We start from the raw sequence: 14,293 nt of genomic DNA on the forward strand, positions 1-14,293 counted from the left end.
CTGACGCGATATTCAAGAGCATGTTCAGCTTTCAGCACGTCCCATGTCACCTGTTTGTAATTAAGCCTGGTGTCCCCTGCCTTCCTGGATCGGGGTGGTGGCAGTGTCTCCACAGGTACTTAGTGTCGGCTCACACATCCCGATATTAGACGGGCTGCAGCAGGACCCCTTCCCCTCCCACCGTCTTCCCCCAGACAGCTGTGCTGCGTTACTGGCCTCATCCTTCTTGTAAGTCATCGGCAAAATATGCATGTTCAACGCGGTGCAAAGCAAGTCTGCGCAGTAATTCCACATTCCTTAGTGTTGCAGGAGGTCTCCTGACTGACCAAGCTGCAGCCTTTCTGCTCATCCTTCTCACAGACTGACGTTCCTGGCTTTATGTCTGGACCTTCCTAGATGCTTTCCCAGGGCATTTGTGGTATTTGCAGTGGGAAGGGGCCCTGGCTTCATTGACATCCCTCCATGCAGTTCTTGTGTTACTTTCTGTGTCCTGGTGGACAAATCCCCCTGACAGTAAGAGGTGGATCAGGACCTTGAGATACGTCCTGGACTTTCTACCCTTGCTAGCTGATGAAGCGAAGAGAAGATAATTACAGGACCAAAAAAACAACAGTGAAGGGGTCAACAGCAAGAGGGGGTCCTTGTCAGCCTCGTGGGTGACTTGAAGGCTGTGGCATGTGTCAGCCATAGGTCCTCACCCAGCTAGTCTCTGAGCCTGCATTTGCTTCGATCTCCCCCAGTTTATTTCATTGTCTGGATTCATGCATGTTCTTGCTGTGGCAGGGTCATGGGATTATTGATTATTTGTTTTTTAGTTAATTACTGATGACTTTGACATGATATTATTAGCAGCGTCTGTGTGAGTTCTCTTGGCAAACCCAAGTACTGTTTGACTGTGCGTAATGCCATCTTAGTGCATGTTTTTCTCTTCAATTATTTTAAAACCACAGTTTCCACTTTTCTTTCACACCGAGTATTTCCAGATTAAAAGCTTTGTGGGATGAAAATTAAATGATAAGGTACTATAAAAATCTATTTCAAGAATCTCAGATGTTTCAGCTCCATCTTTATTTTTATTTTTCTTACTCCCTGAATGACCCTTACTTGTATGTCAGTATACACTCCTAGTTTTGTTGCACAGAGAAAATAGCTGAAAAAGTCCTTTTATGCCTGTGTTGTTAATCCTCTGTTCAGAAACTTACAAATGTGGCCCCATAAGTTCTGTGGTATCGTATAAAAAAACACAAAACAACCAAATAATTTTGGCAGTTCAAATGCAGAAACTAAAAATAATTTAATCTGCAGTGTGAACATAGTTTCATATTTATACTAGCATCTGGCCTCAGGAATTGAATACTCCATTCTTTAAATAGCTTCACTCTGGCTCTTGAATGCTTTGTGACTAGAACATTACCCTACAGCCATACACCTTGTTTACATATTTCTGTTAAAAGGCAAAAGAACTTACAGTACTTCAAAACATCGGTACAAGCTTTCCCTTCCCCTCTCACCCTGGAAAAGAAAAGTTTAAAAAAAAATAATGAAAGAGTGGTCTGAGAGTACATTTTAAATTTAGTTCTCTCAATTTGCTGCTGGGTACATAGTTTACAGTCATTTGTATCAAAAACTGGAAGAAAATTTTTGCAAAGAAAATGAATGCCATTCTAGCTGCCCAACAGTAGTCAAACACAAATTTCTGTACACTTTGTTTGTGTGCTCGGTTTTCATCCGGCAAAAAAAACATGTTGCCTAGAGGCAGTGGATCTTTTTTTTTTTTTAACCCATATAGTAGAAATGAGGGGTAGGCTGCTACGAAGGAAACATTAAAATAATGTGACAAACAGGTAAACACTGTAAATGAGTGGCTAATGATTAGCTTCTCACAGTCCACAGGGACAAAGTATCTTTTTATAGTTTTATGGTCCTTGCCCAGCCTGACTTTAGGAGGAATTGTATTTTCAGAATTACATATTTGAAACTTCAGCTAAGCTTTACAAATTTAGTAGATCCCTATTTAGTGTCTGCTGGTGAGTGTAAGTCCAACCTAATATTCTTGCTGCTATTTTTTCATTCACATGTCTTGAGGTGAACCTAGAAGCAGAAGAGAAAATATCCCATTTTTAAACCTTAATCCAGAATCCATTCGTGTGAGTCACTAAAACAAAATCATAGTGGTTTGGCTAAAAAAGGCTTCATTTCCAAAGGGAGCGTTCCTTAAAACACTGGCGCCTTTCCCACCGTGTTTCTTGAATGTGTTTTGTTTGTTGTCTTTGTGCTATTTATTGTAAAACATCAAAGCTTGGGTCCGTAGCCTGTGCAGGGGGAGGCTCATGGCGCGTCGGGGGCCGGTCAGCTTGGCGGGGCTGGGGGCTCGCTCCCTTGGGCATTGCTGTGCCGCTGGAGCCCTGCCATCGGCTGCCAGGGCAGCCGTCCAGCTCAGGTAGGGAGGACGTGTGGGAGCATTTCTTGTCAATATTCAGGGCCGGACCTTGGGTTGAGGCTTGCTGCTGTGATGCTTGGTAGCAAACCTTTTAGCACTGTGCGTGGCAGGACAGTGTGAGCCCTCCTGAACATTGCTGAGAGAGGGAGGGATGCCTTGATTTTCCTACCCAGCTATTATACTCCTCAACAGGAAAAGAGCCCCTGGGACAACCGTCCCACTCAGTTTTGGAGTGGTCAGTGCCATTTTTCTTACTTTTCAGGCTGGCCTGGGACTTGTGAGAGGCGCTGTACCCCACAAGGAGCTTCAGCTCTGCGCCACGTGGGGAGCAGGAGGGTGGCATGGCGCTGTGCTGGGAGCAGGGACGGGCGCTGCCTGGGCAGCACGGTGGGCGCCCCTCTGCCTTGCCACAGGGACACGGGTGGCTGTGAGCCTTCCCTGCAGGGAAGGTTTGGGGCTCATTTTTCACCTCACATTTTTAGACCTGGGCCCTCTGACTCGCACATAGCAGATGTGAATGGCCCAGGATTTTGCCTTCGGTGATTTCAGATACCACGCGATTCCAAGGCACAAAACATCTGATTTATTGGGCAAAGCCTATTTAATATCTTAAAAGCATAGGGTAGGAGATCAGACGGGGGCATAACAGCCTTAAAATATATTCCCTGACAACATACTTAAGAACATTTGGGTCTAAATGAAATTTACAGGAAATGAGGCCAATTTTGTCCCTGCTATTTTGATGGCAGGGTGCGCAGGAGGGAAGGAGAGAGTGTGGACAGGAATTTGTGTGTTTGATAACATGGGCCCAGCGTATTTGCACAAATGGAATAGGAACATTTTTCACCCTCTACAGCAGAAACTCTAGCGCTAGTTTCTCTGCCTTGTTGAGAGACTTTTAAGTGATCAGACGAATGGGCAAATCCACATAAATTAGTATGAAAAGCTGTTCCCCCGTTTCTGGCCAGTCGTGCAGGGTGTTTGTACAGCACAGTACCTCTTTGCTGCCTCTGTTGGCTTGGGGAAGCACAGGGAGCGGCTTCGTAACGGGCAGAGATGAAGAAAGGCTGCTCTTCTCTGTTAGACTCCTTTTCCCCTTGTCACCTTGCAGACAAAGTCAGCCCAACGGTAACAAATGTTTTACATCGCTTTTACCTGGAGAATACTTGTTGAGCGTTGTCTCTAAAATAAGAGACCCTCACAAACGGTGAAGCAGAACAGCAGTTGCCAGAAGGGTCTGTAATGATTTCTAATCAAGCTAATGACTAACCATTGTCTTCTGCTGCACAAATGAAATTTTCTTTTTTCCCCAAGAATGTCAGACTGCTTATTGTATGGCTGTTTTTCCTAAATAAGCAATTCACTTTCTACTTTTTAGGAAAACAATGCAATTAATTTTCTTATTTGAAGAGGAAGATAGTGACAATAGTGCTTAGAAATTATATTGTCCAGGCTCTGAAAACGGTTTGAGTACGTTTTTATAAAAGCGTCATTCATATGTTGCTGGGTAGATGGCAAATTTCTCACTTAAAATCATGAAGCATTTCTTGGGAAGCAGTTATTTCTAGTTGGGAAGGTAACAAAGGTTTTGCAGAGGTTTGGTTGGGCAAGTAGAAATTTTGGAAAATAAGCAAAATAAGCTGTGGTTTAGTTTTCTCTTGTTTTTACAGTGGTTTTGTCACTTGTGCTTTTTATGGTCATCGTATTTACAGCTGGAGCACAAGCTCACAAGAAACAAAAGTCCTTGGGCCCACGACGTACTGAGTGTCACAGGTAGTGTAAGGAAAGCTCCGAGCTCAACCCAGCTCACAGGGCACGCTGGCTGGAAGAGAAGAGCTTCAGCTACCTGTACCTGTATCTGAACTCATCTATACAGCTTTTGGTAAAAACTTGGTGGTGCTGAAACTTCACTCAAAATCTGTCTTCAGAATAGCTTCAGGCTTTTCTTTTAAAACAATCGTTTTACCTACCATCCTTTGGAAGGCACGGCTGCCATCAGGAGGTATGTAGCTAATTGCCAGAACCCTTTCCAGGATCAAAAAACTGAGATGACAGTTACTGCTAGGCAACCCAAATCTCACACCATCCTGCCACAGGACGTCTGTCAATGTATGTCCTGGTGTATCTTCAGGTGTTGCTGGCTAAATGTTGTATAATTCCCATGAGGCTTGGAGACCTGCCGTGGCAGAGGTGGGGTGATGTGCTCTTCCAGAATCGGGACTCCTCAGAGCAGCATGGAGGAGCAGCTTCTCTGCGATACCGTTCTGTGGACTTGGCTGCCAGGTCGGGTGGCAAGTCCAGGAGAGTGTTTTTGCAATCGCTGTTTAAATGGCAGAGATAAAGCTTCTCTGTCCTATCAAGTGGAAAGGTGTGGCTTGGCAGTCACAGCGAGGTCCCTGCCGTGACACACTCTGGCTTGAGTGAGTCAAGAACGGTTATTTGCCCTTCCCCTACTAATGGTGACTTCTGCAGGCTTTACACTCTGACACCGTCCTTTTCTGTGTTTCAAAGCTCTCTCCTATTTCAGCCTTGAATTGCAGAGGAGCTGTAGTGTCCCCAGGCTGGTCCCAGTGCTGGAGCAGGAAAAGGCAGCATGTGGGCCAGCAACAAAATGCTTTGCCTAACCACAGAGATCCCAATCTCATCTCAATCTGGCATAAATGCACTCTGCAGTTCATTGAGCTGGTCATCGTGAGCGCAGTGGTCACTGGGTGACAAAGAACTACTCCCTGGCATGTTCTCGTCTTCCTGGGCGCTGTAGGAATTCGTGCTTAAGTTGTGTACTGACAAGAATGACTAGGGTAGAGTAAAATGTTGCGGGTCATTGAACAAACAAACAACCCCACCTTCATTTTATTGAAGCTACGTACAAATCTCATCAGTTTTCTTCTTCACAGCTAGTTGACCTGAGGATCCGTGTGAAAGATCAGGTTGCCAGCCCAGGAAAGTTAGATTGCTTTAAGCAGCTGTGGGCTGGTTTTCTAACACTGCCAGCCTGTTTCGCTCCCAGAAAGTGAAAGTTTGAAGTAGGTCCTGAATCTGGTTTCTCACGTGCGAGGTCATTGTGCTACCCATGACCTAGAAACCAACAATGAATGTATAAATTGCAGGCAAGAAGAAAATTCTGAATTGACTGTAAGGTGAATGGAAGTTGAATAATTCCCTGAACTTCAACTGGGAAAAGGAGAAAAAGATCACTGAATTCTAAAACAGACTTCAATATAGAGAAAGAAAATGTTATTTTAGTATAGATTAAACTTATGACTAAGATATAGAGGGATTATTGTGTCTGTTTCAGATGTAATTTCATGCCTGAGAGTTTACATTGAAGGAAAACTGGTCTGGATCACATTAGCAAGGGCCCTGTTTTGCTGTCAGTTTAATTAAATGGAAACTGCTGGCAAGGAGACTGGAGTGGGTTTATAGAAGCAATACTATTTTGTATGTTGGAACAGGAAACTGTTAGGTCTTCCAGTTTGAAAGGGACACAAAAATGAAACCTGTGATTCATTCTTGTTTACAAACTCCCAGCTAGTGTACAATAACCTTAGTGATAAATTAACTGCAATTACACATTATATGTAGTGGGCTTTACAATAGCTGCAGACTTCATAGTTAAGAAAACCGTGACCTTTGACAGAGAGGTTAGAACATGAAGTTTTTCCAAACAGTGCACAGATCTTCAAAAGTATTCACTTTTCCTTTCCTATTTCATGTGAGTAGATTGACAAGATGTGTAGTGGGTGTTCTGTTTGCTCGCTGCAAGATTGTTGTCAGGCAGAAACCCCCCAAAACAAAAAAGCCCGCCCTTCGGGAACATTGATTTATCTGTTAACTGTGTCTGGCATGCTGCCTTTTGGCTTTGATTTCAGAGAGAACATATTTGGTTACTTTAATAGGCAAAAGCACTGAACCTGACTTGTAGGGGAAAAAATTGTTTTCTTTCCCTTTTTCAGCTCTGTTTATTGTATTCTGACATTCTGTATTGTAACTGTACAGCAATTCCAAGTTGGAGTAAAGAAAAGTAGAACGGGATCTCAGACTCCATCAGCCTCATTATTTGAGAGCCAGCTTTTCTGGGTGACTCAGTGGGACTGAAAGTGAATGTTTATGCCGTTTAATAGCCACTCTGTGACACCAGCTCTGATGATACCAAATGCTTTTTTGTTCTCGCAAAATGTTCACATCACTTATTTATCTCTCTTCTTTTTTAGTAACTTTTGCTGAGCTTATGAGTTGACTTACTTTCTCCCCCTGCCCCCAAATCTGTTTTTCCCCTTTTTTTTGCTTCTTTTAGATGCATTTAAAGAGAAAGGTTTTTTTCTTCCTCTTATTCTTTGACTGAGGAAATTCAAGTCTCACCTATTTTCAGCTGCTTCTCCAATTTATGATGTCCCAGTACACGAGAATGAAAGTTGACTGTTTGAGAAAGTAAGGTTTTTTATCACATTACAGTAACTGTATTGTGTTTATTGTGTATGTATATACGTGTAGTTATCTATGATGAAACTGTATGTGTGCATATGCACAAAACTGCATGTTGCTGAGCTCTAATAGCCATAAAGCACTTGGCCAAGAGAGTATATTTGTGAAAGACTTAACATTCTCCGCATAGGTATCAAAAGTAATAAGATGCATTGTTTGAGACCTTCAAAGATCAAAAGAGAAAGAAGGGGGGAAAAAAGAAGAAAAAGAAAAAAAGAAAAAGAAAAACAAAAAAATGTGACAGCAGCAAGAAAAACAGAACAAGAAGGTTCTTGGAGATGTCCGTCCCTGCAAATTCAATGTTTTTTTTTCAGTGAAGCTGTAGGAGGAATCCATGTTTTAATATTAACTTCAGTCGTGCTGTAGCCCAGTGCCTCCAGTGAGCATGAAATTCTGCATGGCTGGAAGGTAGGTGGAGATGAGATTTGGAGATCCGTTGCGTAATGGTAGGTAAGGGGAGGGAAGAAATGCTGAAGCCAGGTTCAGTGCTTTTGCCTCTTAAAGCGACAAGCTGTGCTCTGTCTGGAAGCACCCCAGGGTGTCGGTACATCGGGGAGGCTCCGCAGGACTCGTGCTCACCTTTGCTGGGCCCACTGCCTTAGCTGGCTGGGGTCTCCCCAGGGCCAGCTTCCACTGCCAGTTACTTGGCAATAAGGAAAAAGAAACCAAAAGGCAACAAACTTTCTTCAAAGCCAGGGGCTGTCCATCAAGGCGGTCCCTCTTGCTCTCATTTGTAAGTTCTGGGGATAAAAAAAAAATAAAAGCCAGAAGTGGTTGGTTAGTTGGTGTCACCGCAGCGAGGTGAGAAGTGCAGAGAGGTCAGGGAGGAGTTAGCAAATTATTTTGTGCAGGTGAGTAGCAAAATATTTCATGAGCTGGGAGAGGGAAGGCTCAGCTGCCTGTGCTCCCACCGCAAGGAGGGCCCTCAGCTGTCTCTCTGCGGGTCTTCCTGTGTGACCCATGGTGCTGCAGCGATGTATGGGGCAGGACCCAGGGCCCCCAGGCACCGGGCTGGCTGCGGGGAGTGGGATCCCTTATCTCCCCCTGCCTGGCTCCCCGTGCCCCTGCTCACTGGCTGCCGGGAGCCACGTCTGTCATGCCACGGTGCCGCAGGGCTCCTCCACTGGCGTGTTGGAAAGCTGTACAAAAGCGAGCATTCTGGAGGAGGTGCCTTTCGAGGCAACCTAGAAAGGAGAAAGACTTCCCCAGTTGCAGCAGTGGTGAGACTCAAAGCCAGTAAAAACTTTCAGTCTCTAGAAAGTAAAATGAGATTCTCTACCAGCTAGTTTATTTTAATTTTTCTTTTCCTGCTCTGCTTCATGACAGTGCTTCAAATAATTATGTTGATTTATGATTACAGGTATTTTAAAGCTGTAGTATGCTGTAACAAAGCAATGCCAGCTTATTGTTTCTGGCCCTATCCAATTATACAATTGAGTTTAGGCATGTAATAATGTTATAACTGAAATATCCATCATGATGGATTGAATTTCATGAAGTACAATGCAAGAATATTTATAGCTCCATTCTTAAAGCCATTTTGGGGTCAGAATATGCCTCCTTGGTACGGTCTTTAAAAACAGGAGAAAACCTGAAACTTTTCTCAGGCCAGCCCCAAAGCTACCACAACCCAGTGCCTACAAGGGGGGAGTGCGTGTGTAGGTTGATAGTAAACAGAATATGATAGAATAGAGTAATTATTTCCGCTAGAAAATGAGGATCCGGCATTATTTGTACAGTAACACAAAGTCATTATTTGGCTATGCCACTGTAATGAAACAATAAAGATCATGCTTAATGTAAGTATCGTTGTCTCCCAAGAGACTTCTTGTTCTCTTTCTAGCATTTTGGCTATTAAAACGCATTTAAATTGCTGGTCTAGTTTCCTACTGCTTTTCAGAAAGCGGAGTGGGCAAAGCCTCCCCTCCTCCCGGCCCTGTTTGAATGTAGACCTTTGGCATTCCAGAAATCTGACCTTGTTTGTAGGGAATGGCTCATTTTTCTATAATGTAATATGAAGCACTCTTGTGTTTTGATTCCATGAAGTAGAGAGTTTAATGTTCCAGCTTGCCATGATAAGGATATGATCTGGCCAAGATAGAAACACTAAAGGAAATTAGCTATTGTACTATTCTTTAACATATTGTTTGTTTAGCAGTTTCATTTAGAATAATTTTGAATAATCTTGGAGTACCTTTTAAAAAGAGGTTTTTTTTTATTTCTTTTTTGGCCCGGATAAAAAGTGCGGCTTTAAGATATTTCTCCTAAAATAAATTTCAGGCCGCCTCATTTATAGTCAGCATGCCTTGATTACTTGCAGACATACTGGAAATTTACATGCGCTTTTCTCCATTATAAAACACTGATCTGTTCAGATCATTAGCTCCCTCATGACTAGCGCTTGGCAGCAAGCCAAGGCAAGCTAAATCTGGAGCTGTAAATCGTGAGTTGAAATAGCAGAAAGTGGATTTGTAACTTAAAAAGTGTAAACAGTTTGGAAAATGAAGTAATTTTAGAGTATGATTGATTGCCTTAAGATTGCACTTTAAATTAGCCTAGGGTCTCCAATGCAGATATATGCACTAACTGCTTATTATATATTTTCACTTTTCTTTGGAACAATAGCATTGTTGGTAGGCTTCTAAACAATGTATGCTTCTCCTAGAGTGACCTTTGAGGAAATGAATAGTTTTATTGTGTGTCCATTACTTTGCCTGAAACAACATTTTTGAGTTATTAATTTGCCGTGGTCTATAAATAAAGGAATCAAAATGCAAAGCAGCTGCATTACACTGCATATACTTCATCAGACTTGTACTTAAACATCACCATTTAAGATTGATAATGCACCGCATAAATAATTTTTTCCCCTCTGATAAATTAATAATGTTTTGCGTAGCTGATAGCTGCTGGAGATTGGTCCTCGAACACTGTAGAAGCAAAAATTAAGATTTTTTTAAGCACAAGCAGTGAGTGAGTGCTCTCGGCATCTGTCACGCTGCGTTCGCTTTCCCAAGGACCCCAGTTCACTGAATTTGCGCGGATGGGAGCTTGGAGGTGGGTGCCTGCCGTAGGGAGCGAGGGACTCCTGCAGCCAGCACCTCGCTCCATGCAGCCCCGTGAGCTCTGCGTGGGGCCTCGGTGCTGATGCTCCCGGCACTCCTGGGGCAGGGGCAGGAGGTGTGAGATGATCCCGCTGCCTTGTGCAGATGAGATGAAGCTCCAGAGCCTGGGACCAGCAGTAGAACATCCCCGGTTGCTCCCAGGAGAACGAGCACTAAGTGCTGGTGGTGCAGGGGGGCACAGGAATGCCATGGGGCCATGGGCACGTTTTCGGGAGTCTGGCACATCCATACAGTGGGATGGGGCTGCGGGCTGAAAAGGAACGTGTCACTGGGAGGCACATCCAGTGACATGGGGACATACGTACTGTAGTGATCTCCAGCGTGGAACACAAGCTCAGCGTAACCCTGTGGGTGCGTGCCTGTAATTACAGGTAGGCACCGAGCGTGTGTGACAGGGCTGCTGTCTGCTGCCCAGGCACGGGCTCCAGCGCTCACAGCCGTGCTGGAAGTTAAGAATCAAAAACTGTTTAACAGCCATTAATGGTGGTGACAAATCACAGTAAATAGCTGTGAGTGAATAGTGTATGTACCAAAAACTCCTACAGTTTTGTATCAGAGTATGTTTTTCATCTGTCCTTGCCCTAGATTTCATCTCTAGCGCTCGGCAGATACAAGGCTCTGTTTTGTCATCCTTCTGGAAGCTCCTTTCCCAGAGAGTATTTTTTCCCAGCGTTATCACCCCTCCTTGATCTTCATTACTCTCTCACTCCATGTTTGAAGTGAAGATTTTGCACTTGCGTTGGTGAAAGAGGTATTGCTGAAGGTCTAGGCACAGGTCTGGGAGCCAGGACCTGCTGAGAGCAAAGCTCGGTGACTCATTCAGTGGCCTTAAGCAAGTCAGAACATCTCTGAGGAGGTTATTTCATATGTAAAATGGGAAATAATACTTATCTATCTACCTCCCTCATAGGAATGCCCTCAGGACTAATTAGCGTCCTTTAAGTGCTTTGAAATAGACAGTGCTATCTATTATTAGAGCACGCTCCAGAATGGTAGATAGTATGTTAGGATTGTTTTCTGCTCGGGAGCCTTCCTCTGCTGGAGGTCGGGCCCAGGCCCATCGGGAGCGGGGCTCAAGCCACTGTTCCCAGGCGCGTTGGCAGCCCTTCGCCGGGCCCTTCCTGGGCAGACTCGCTGGAGACTTATGCTCTCGCTGAAAACTTGGAAAGAGTCTGCCTAGAGAAAGGAGTGGGAGGATACTCGCTTGTTCTCCTCAGCTCATAGGCATAACTTGTCCTGAAATCCTTTCTCACCCTGCCTCCACCTGAGGCCTTTTCAGACAATTCAGGTGGCGCGGCTTCTCTTCTCCAGGAACCGCTTCCTGGTCCTGCAGGAGGGGAGAGAAATACCATTGTGGTTCTCAGGAGGAGCGTGGGGACGGCTGGCAGGTTCCCATCACAGGGAGCCCTTGCTTATTCAAAGGCTGTTCCTCTTTCTTGGAGAGCAAATGCTTCTGTTCCTTCCCTCCACCACTGCCTAACAGATTCCCCTGCAAAGTCCTCAGAAGGCAAAATCTGCTTTGAGGGGTAGGGTAGTAAACTGTGCAGGCATGTGTCTGCTGAAGTCTGGGAGTCTTTTCATCACTGTAACAAGGAGGGTTGTTGTCTGACCGGCAGCTCCTTTTGTTCCCTGGTGCATCTTCTCTGACCAGAAACTTTTGTACCTCTCTTACAGGTGCCACAATAACCTAGTTCAAAGGACCCAGCCCTGTTCTCACTGAAGCCCACAAGCCTGGTCGTTCTTCCAGTGAGACTAGGGCTTGGTCCAAGCTGACTCGAGAGAAGCTTTATTTCTGTCCGTTTGCTTCTCACACGTCTCTCAGGCCATGAGTAATGTGCAATGAGACGGGAAAACCTGTGTGAAATTTTCCAAGGGAATTTTCTATGTTTTAATAACATTAATGAAATTGCTTAACACTTCATCAGATCTTTCAGCTTAAGGTGTTGAGATTTTGATGCCTCCCTGTTTGGGTGCTCTGACTTCTCTTCAGCACCAGAAGGTGCTTCCCTTAGAAATGGGACTGGGAGCTCTGACGAGCATTTGGTCCAGTGATCGCAGCCTACCCTTGCAGAGACCTTTTTAGCACAAGTATCAGTACACGCCATTCCTAGGCAGCTCTCTGTATGCTCTCTTTTGCCTGTGGGATAGGGACTGACCAGCCCACGAGCTCTTGCACACCTGTGACCGATTCCTTTTCTACTGAAATGCGGCTGTACCACAAAAAAAAGGTAGTACTACAAGCCTGGTCACACAGGCAGGCTCTGGCATTGCTCAACCTCAGCACAGTTGGTTTGTTCATCTTCTTCTACGTATCATTCATTTTTTTTTTGTCCTCTTTGCCTAGGGGAGGGCGCACGTTAGTTTCCGTTTCCTTTACACCTTCTTCTTTATGCTCCTCTTCAGCCTGAGTCAGCCTTGTTGGGATGCAGGTTGGGATTAAATGAGCAACCACAGGCTCACTCGTGTACCCTTACCAGCCACTGCAGCTGCCTTTGGGTTGTTTTTCAGAGCAACAGTTTGTGGGCAATTGGATGTAATGCAAGATGTTCAGTTAGGAGGGGAGACGCCCCAAGATGCTGGGGGAGTGTGGTGCAGAGATGTTGGGTACCCGGTGGCCGGGAGTTTGGCGGTGCCCAGCTGCCCTTTCCTGGTGCTGTTCCTCCTGCTCATTTTCACCTGGTCGTAGGGAAGGAGGGGAGCTGGAGTAGGGTTGTCCTTGGGAGCACATACATCCTGTGCTGGGATGAGATAAAGGACAGTAAATTCTTGGAGAAAATACATTTTTGTAACTGCAGTTCTGTGTTGTTTTTTTTAAGAAACAGCATCATGCTAATTCTAATTCTGTGCCACTCCTGGATTTAAGCGTCATTACGCTGCAGATGATAACTCAAGTTTATCTGTAAAATTGTTTAACTGTGGTTTTTTGTTTCCCAGCTTGACTTCTTTTGCTCTTCCCGCCTTTGATTGGCTTCCAAAAAAGTTATTAACATGTTGCAAAACAAATACAAGGGGCTGCTGAAGCTTATTAAAAATGGTTTCTTTTGTTCATATCTGGCAGTTGACAAATTGTCTTGTGCTCTATCTTACCTGCTCCAGTGTGAAAGGTTACATGAGAAAATGGCTGCAAATAAATTGCCACTGAATGTTGTCGAAGACTAAGCATACTGCTTCTCTATTAAGGACCTCTTTTAAAGCTCTCTATTCAGGCTCCCCCCTGCATGTCTCTCTAACACTTGTCTGTTATATTATGTTTGGCACAGAAGGAAACATTAAATAGAAAAGAAACGTCTGACTGTGGTGTTTCTAGACCCTATTATCCCTCTGTCAAATGTCCACATGAGAAGGGTACAATTTTTGTCCACATTGATGATGATTTCTGAAGGTTTTACTAACCATCTTCAGTGAATTGCTAGAAACAAATGAAATTGAAAAGCATATTTTTGCAGCTTTGGAAATCTTACTTAAATCAGTGTAATGAGACGCACTCAGTAAAATGTAATTATTCTCACTTCTCCATGTGTCAAAGAAATCAGCAGTATGGTTAGGGAGCGGAGGGTTACAGTGAGCTTGTTATTTTTATACGGAGCCAGATACTGCTTGTGTGTAGTAAATGGTAAATAGTAGATAATGCAGTTTTTATGTGTACTAAATACCCGGCAAGAATTAACAGGGTTGTTACTTCATTAAGGGTTTCAAAGAGGGCATAAATGTCAAAAGCAGAGCTGAACTGTTTAAATCATCGGATCATTTCCACCCTCCACCCCTTGTGTCATGGCTCTGGGACCGGCAGCTTCTGCCGTTGCTATTTTGAGGATGGCCAAGTTCCTCCGAATTTTCAGAATGATAGTGAAAGGCCCTGCGTGAAGCACGGAGATAAGGCTTTTGACTCATGCGTCTGGGGGTAATGGGAAATGAAGGCGACTGATTCTGCCATATGGCAGTGGTGGTGTAACAGTCCCTTATGAGTAAGGCTGCGTCGTACACTTCTCTCATTTGTGTGCGAATGGTGTGTGGACGAAAAGAGGAAAGAGATGACAGGAGACCCCGTTATGCTGATATTAAGCCCAGTAACTTAGTTTAACTCTCAGTGGCTTTCCATTGTTTCCAATTTTTCATTCCTTAACATTTTCCCAAGCAAGTATAGATCTGCCATGGTGCTCTTCACCTCTTCAGCACAGAAGGCAAGTAACAGAGCCCAAGTTTAAAAATGGTGGGACTGCAGAATATCTTCAAAGAGATTCAG

The 14,293-nt window shown here is 44.3% G+C and overlaps 1 protein-coding gene and 1 long non-coding RNA gene across 4 annotated transcripts in view; both read left to right on the forward strand.

Moving 5' to 3' along the window:
- The window catches only part of ARID5B (AT-rich interaction domain 5B), a 116,608-nt gene that overhangs the window by 20,966 nt on the left and 81,349 nt on the right, over positions 1 to 14,293 (forward strand). The window lies entirely within an intron of this gene.
- On the forward strand, positions 1,774 to 12,722 carry LOC308197312. The gene is made up of 2 exons (XR_013952797.1): positions 1,774 to 6,871; positions 7,240 to 12,722. It is a non-coding gene; the product is annotated as an uncharacterized lncRNA (long non-coding RNA).

Source organism: Anser brachyrhynchus (genome assembly GCF_964034855.1).
Source record: "Anser brachyrhynchus genome assembly, chromosome: 6".
Lineage (NCBI taxonomy): Eukaryota > Metazoa > Chordata > Aves > Anseriformes > Anatidae > Anser > Anser brachyrhynchus.